The sequence below is a fragment of the Camelus bactrianus genome, chromosome 19, assembly GCF_048773025.1.
Source record: "Camelus bactrianus isolate YW-2024 breed Bactrian camel chromosome 19, ASM4877302v1, whole genome shotgun sequence".
NCBI lineage: Eukaryota > Metazoa > Chordata > Mammalia > Artiodactyla > Camelidae > Camelus > Camelus bactrianus.
The window spans coordinates 13,349,010-13,355,712 of NC_133557.1; the positions used below are offsets into that span (position 1 = coordinate 13,349,010).

Below are 6,703 nucleotides of genomic sequence, written 5' to 3' on the forward strand. Positions count from 1 at the left end.
AGGCCCAGATGGGATCAGTTGGCCAGTGTTCCCCAATTAGTTGAGAGAATTTAGCCAAGAGCTGAGGCCTGACTCCCTTCCAGTGCTCTTTCCCTGGCAAGATATGTTGTTAGCGATGAGATGTAATCCCAGTGGGGCCTATCCCCTCCCTGGACTTCACTTTCCTTTTCTGTCCACTGAAGGTTAACTTTGCCCTCCAGTTCCAGGACTGCCTTTCTCAAAGCTAACTTCGTAGTCTCTTTAGCTCTTTATGAGCCTTACCCCCACCCCCAACCTTTGTGGGTGAATTCACCTTAAATTACAGAGGAGAACTTCAGCTTTTATCTCCAGTTCTGGTGGATTTTGGGGTGGCAGACTGGCTCTAGTCTGGGGATGAGTTGTCCGAATGCACCTGATTCTCCGCCTCCAGGCCAGGGGTTCAAGGTATGTGTGCCTCCCTGAAGCCTGTCTCAGTCAGCTAACACCTGTCAGAGGGGCTTCAGTGCTAGAGAAGGCCTGATCCTGAGTGGAAAGGGCCTCTTCTACCTGCCCTCACCAGCTCCCAGCCCACCCAGGGAAACACTCAAAATACTGCCTCTCCACATCCGGAGGCCAGTGACCTTTACCCTCAAAGTTGGGAGTAAGAACCCCTTTCATATTCTACTAAAGAATGTTTTCTGTGCCTAATTTTGGGGTGGGTGGTGCTGCGTTGGCCCCCCACCTTGGGTCAGCTGTGACAGGAACTGCCAGCCTGGGGAGCCCTGACTGTTAAACTAGAGCCTGTAGCAGCTGTGCTGTACGGTCAGTCCAAAAAGCTAAGCTTTAGTCTCCTTTGTATTCAAGACATTTCCTCAGCACCCACTATGTGTCAGGCATCGTGTAGCTCCCTGTGTTAGAGACGATTTAAGCCTGAGCTCAATCCAGTAGACTTCAAGTAACAATGACAGTACAAGTGGGTTCCTTGCACAAGCGGCACAAGTAGGGGCTGCAAGGGAAGGGGCGTAACTTGACACTTGTTTCTGGCACTTTCATCTTGGGGTGTCAGATTCTCATAGGTAAGGCTGTTAAAACTAAAATTTGAGAGGGCAATGAAGAACGATTTTGCTGGGTGAAAAGTGTGGAAAGGGCAGTACAAGCAGAAGGAATAGCTTGAGCAAGGCTGGAATCACCAAAGTGTGAAGCTACCTTGAACCAGTAAGGCAAGTCAGGGGAGCTGACATCTAAGCAATGGAGAAACTTCAGATACCTTAAAGCCCAAGCATGAAGGGTGTTAACACTGTGCTTCTGTGGAGTATGCACTTAACTCTGCAAGCAATGGAGACTTCATGGCTTTTAAAATAACATTTATTTCTTGAAAGCTAACATGTGCATAATAGGAAACCAAAAAACACAATAAGCAAAAAACAGAGTAATCCATAATCACAAGCAGTTTACAGTTTGATGTGTCCTCCTAGGTCTCATTTGTGTATCTACATAACTAAGCATCCATTTTTATGTAATTAAGATCATACAATTAGGCATCATGCTTTTTCATATATCATGAATATTTACCATTCCAGAGTCCCAAAACTATGAATATTTTGATAACCAATACACTACACCAACTCAATCTGGAAGGAAAAGTGTAATCCTTTCTTGGCAACAAAAATTTCATAAAAATAAGAAATGGCAACAGGCCTCTAGATAAAGATATTGGCAGTTATGATTAAAGTACTATATTCCCTTAATGCAATTAAAAATGAGACATAAAGCAACAGAGTACATGAAGTATAATGCTTCTAAGAGGGTTCATTACCCAACCTATACTATTAAAATATTAGCAAGGAGGTATGTTTCCATTGAATTGCTTAACAATGTATTCTTATAGTACAGCCCAAAGAGATGCACACAAATCAACGGTTATCATCCAAATATGGACACATCTGCATACACCCCTCCCTTTAATACTCTTTCTGCCCCCCTGCTGCCAACCTAACAAGTTCTCACATACATTTCTCAGAGACAGTTTAAGTTCCATGTCCAAGATGCTGCTTTTTTATCAGTTACATCAAAGATATTTACAAATTGGTTAATTCACTAGCTCTACTTTTTATCATACGTTGTCACCTCATAACATCTAAAAAGCTTAGATGTTGCAAAGTAAAGAATGAACCTTATCCACAATACACATAGGTACTTTACAAAAATGCACACACATAGACCTATGGTTATAACCTAAAACTGTTTTCTAGATTTGGAGGTATCAGCCAAGAGCCCTTCCCTTCACCCTTCCTCTTACCCTCCTCCAGCATTTCAGCGACTAAGTACAGGACTACATTTAGCTCCAAGAGGTGGATTAACAGACACTCCCAGAAGATATAGCCCTTCCTAAAAAACAACAAAAGGGCATTTATAAAGGGATTATTTTACTATCTCTACTTTAATATACTTCAGGCATTAGGATGTGTTTATTCTTTAATATACAGCAATATTAACTAAAACACAGACAGAACATTAGACAATCTCAACTTGTCTAAAGACTCATGGGCACAGAACCCTTCTCTCTGCACTTCCTTCCCTGCCCCCCCCCCCAAGTGAACAGTCAGCATACTCTCCAAGACTCAGGTTTAACAATTCCATTCCCCAAATACAACCATTCCTATGGATTAACAGGAAAAAAATACTTAAAGGCGTTACCTTAACTCTACTTTTAACTTATGTTGTGCACTTTTAAACATCTAGAGAGAACAAGTATTTTAGATAAGGATTTAAGTTTGTCTGCTATACATACACATAGTAGCAAACAAAGGCTATAAAGGCTATAATCTCAGTGTCGTCTAAACAGGACACTCTGGCCTAGAACCCTTCCCCTTCTCATGTCTATCAACCCAGCGGGCAAGTGTAATAAGCATCTGTAATGCTCAGAGGGGATGTTAACAATTTCAAATCTTCAGAACAGCCTTTCCTATGAATTTGAACACAAAGTATGCACAATGTATTTGTTTACTAACTCTACTTCTGTCATACACTGGAAACCTCTTTAACATCTAGGAAGACTAGATGTAAGTTGGGACGTTTGTCCTTTATGTACACTATATACACAGCTAAGTAAAACAAAATGCAGACGTACGTATGGGACAATGGTTAATCTTGCCTAACTACAAACGTACTGGTATAAAGCCCTTTGCACTTCTTCCTCCTCAAACCAGCACAAATAAAATAACGTGTACTGCTCAGAGAGGTGATCATTTGATCATTCCATTTCTAAAAGACAGTATTTTATATGAATTTTAACAAAAGGATATCTACAAAATGTTATTTCACTACCTCTACTTTTAACATACTTTGTGCACTTCTAAACATCTAGAAAGACTAGATGTTTCAAATAAGGACTTGAGTTTGTCCACTATATACACAGTAGTGTTGAATAAACTACACACATGTAACAATGGTTTTATCTTAAAGTGTCTTCTCTGTAGGAACATTCTAGTCTAGAACCCTTCATTTCTCCCAACTCCTTCCATCACTCATCCAACAATGGGCTAGTACAGGCACATGTGTCACTTAGATGCAATTTACAACTTCATTTTCAAAAGTCCTTTTCAGAAGACAGCCTTTCGATGAATTTTAACACAAAGTGTACAAAATGTGTTAGTTTACTAACTCTACTTTTGTCATACATTGTCAACCTCTTTAATATCTAGAGACTAGATATTATAAAATTGGGACCCATTTGTCCAGTATATACATAATATATACAGTAAAGTTAAATGCAATGCATGTAACAAATAAAGCAATAGGTAAGTTCAAAATTTCTAGTACACACTAGCAAAACATCTTTTGCAATCTTCCCTTCCACCTCCCTCAAGCCAGTGAACAAGCAGAGTATGCTGTTCAGAGAGGTTTAACAATTCCACTTCCAAAGACAGTATTTCCCAAGTTTTTAAAAGCTATGTACAAGAAGCACTATTCTACTAATACTACTTTTTAAATACATCAAGAACTTCTAAATATCTAGAAAGACTAGATATTTCATATAAGAACTTATATCCACTATGTACACAGCACTGTTAAATAAAATTGCACACACCTAACAATGGTTATAAGCTGAGGTATTTTCTAAATATGACCATTTTGGCCTGAACCAGTTCCTCCCTCACTTCCTTCTCTCCACCACCATGCAGTGGACAAGTACAGGCATGTGTAATGCTTACAGGTAGCTGAACAAATTCACACCCAAAAGTCATTTACAGAAGATGAGCTTTCCTATGAATTTCAACACAAAGCGTACAAAATGTGCTAATTTTACTACTTTTCATACACTGACAACCTCTTTAACATCTAGAGACTAGATGTTGCAAAATTAGGACTCATATGTCCATTATATACACTATTTACACAGCAAAACAAAATGCACATAACATACAAAAAATGATTTTATCTGTAAAAGTCCAGGTACAAACTAGCATATTACCTTTTGTAATTCTTTCCCTCCCTCCCACCACCTCTGAACCACTGAACAAGTATAGACAATAATATACTGCTCACAGAGGTGGTTTAACTATTCCATTCCCAAAAGACAGAATTTCTTATAAATTTTAGCAAAAAGATATTTACAAAGCGATATTTTACTACCTCTACATTTAACATACGTCGGGCACTTCTAAACATCTAGATGGACTAGATGTTTCAAATAAGGACTTAATTTGTCCACTATATACAGAGCAGTCCTGAATAAACTGCACACATGTAATAGTTATAATCTGCAAGTGTCTTTGAAACATGAGCATTATAGCCTAAGACCAACCCCCTTCCCTCCCTCTCTCCTCCACCAACTCAGAGGACTATAATGCTCAAATTTTCAGAAGACAGTCTTTCCTAGAAATTTTATCACAAAATGTACAAAAATGTATTAGTTTACTAACTCTATTTTTGTCATACACTGGCAACCTCTTTAACATCTAGAAAGACTAGATGTTGTAAATTAGGACTCATTTGTCCATTATATACACTATATACACAGCAAAGTGAAACAAAATGCATGAATATAAAAAGGACAATGGTTAACCTTGTGTCACTATTAACACACTGGCACAGAGCTCTTTGCACTTCCTTCTCCTTCCCCCTACCTTGAACCAGTGCACAAACGCAGTGTGTACTGTTCAAAGAGGTGGTGTGGCCAATCCCCCACAAAATAAACAATATTTCATATGAATTTTAACAAAAAGATATTTACAAAATGTTTTTACTACCTCTACTTTTAATATATATCAGGCACTTCAGAACATCTAGGAAGACTAGATATTTCAAAAAAGTACTTAGCATTGTCAACTATATATACAGTAGTGAGGAATAAAATGCAGACACAAGACAATGGTTATCATATGGAAGTGTCTTCTAAGTATGACCAGTCTGGCATGGAACCTTCTTTTCTTCCTCTTCACGCACGGTTTTCCACTCCATGTCCTCTAACTCACTGAACAAACGTGGACCTGTGTCGCTCCTGATGTCGCTTCTAGAGGAGGTCAAACAATTCCATTTCAAAAAAGTCATTTCCTGAAGACATTTCTATGATTTTTAAAAAAAACAAATAGGCAATTACAAGACATGTGATTTTCTAACTCTACTTTATCATACGTCGGCAACCTCTTTACATCTAGTAGGTCTAGATGTGGCAAAAGTTTTCTTTTGAAAGGTTGAGGGGAAAGTTGAGAGCAGCTTTTTCATATTATATACACAGGCCTTCTATAAACGGCCGGCAGATCTTCCCAAAGGGTGGTGGCACTTCCGATTAGCCAAACGTGGTACTTTATTCTACCATTTCTATCTTCCGAGATCAAGGTCTTGGTAGAACGACGACCAACCGCCCGATGGCCCACTAACCGTTCCACCCGTGGTGGACGAGGGTTCCGCTCACCTTCCGGGCCCGTTAAGGCCTTTGTCCGTCGTTGACCAGACGAGGTGAGGTCTCGTCCGCCTGGGACTGAGCGGTCACCCCAGGTCCCGGATCTGCGCAGCCCCAAGGCCTAAGGCTGGCCAAGCTGGTGTCCATGGAGAACCGCCTTCTTGGGCCCTCGAGGATCTAACGGCCCTCCGCAGCGTTCCAGTGGCCGCCATTCTTCTCGCCCTGCCACGCCCGACGCCCAAAGGCGCCACGTCCTCGGCAGCTTGGCGGAGGCTTCGCCTAAGCTCTGCAGCGTTCAGCCAAGAGACCGCGCGGTCGGCGAGGTCCGGGCTCCAAGGGGCCGCCGCCATTAGGTCTCGGAGGTGGGGGTGGGGGAGAGGGTCGCTGCTGCTTCAAGGGCTGAACCCCGCCCGTGGGCGGCCGCAGCGAGGGCTCTGGGGCTCTGCAGGACACAGCTCGCAGCCTGTCCCCGGGCCCCCCAGCTCACCCTCCGGCCTGAGGCCGGAGGGCCTGGAGGGCCCCGGGAGAGAAAGCCGCAGTCTGTTTCTCACCGCGCTCTGCCGGAACTGACTTGGCAGTTCTCTTCGCTAGTCAGAGAGGAGGGGTACCGGAAGTGCCCTCGCGCTGGGACCCGCGAGCCAAGGTTCCGGGACTGAAACGTTCCGGCGGGAGGAAGGACGAAGGAGGTGTCGCGTGAGATCAGGACAGCCTCCTGGCTTGCCCTTCGAAACGGTAATTTTTCAGAATTCCCTGAGCATGCGTATTTCTCCACTCCCTCACACCCACACTGTTGGACTAGGAGGCTGTTTACAATCTTTCATTCGTTCGCGTATTTACCAG

At 42.2% G+C, this 6,703-nt stretch overlaps 1 long non-coding RNA gene across 1 annotated transcript; it reads right to left on the reverse strand.

The window, feature by feature from the left end:
* Positions 1-1,305: 1,305 nt before the first annotated feature.
* Positions 1,306-6,205, reverse strand: LOC105073513 (uncharacterized). The gene is made up of 2 exons (XR_835704.3): positions 5,876-6,205; positions 1,306-5,526 (listed from the first exon to the last, which is right to left on the reverse strand). It is a non-coding gene; the product is annotated as an uncharacterized LOC105073513 (long non-coding RNA).
* Positions 6,206-6,703: the final 498 nt, after the last annotated feature.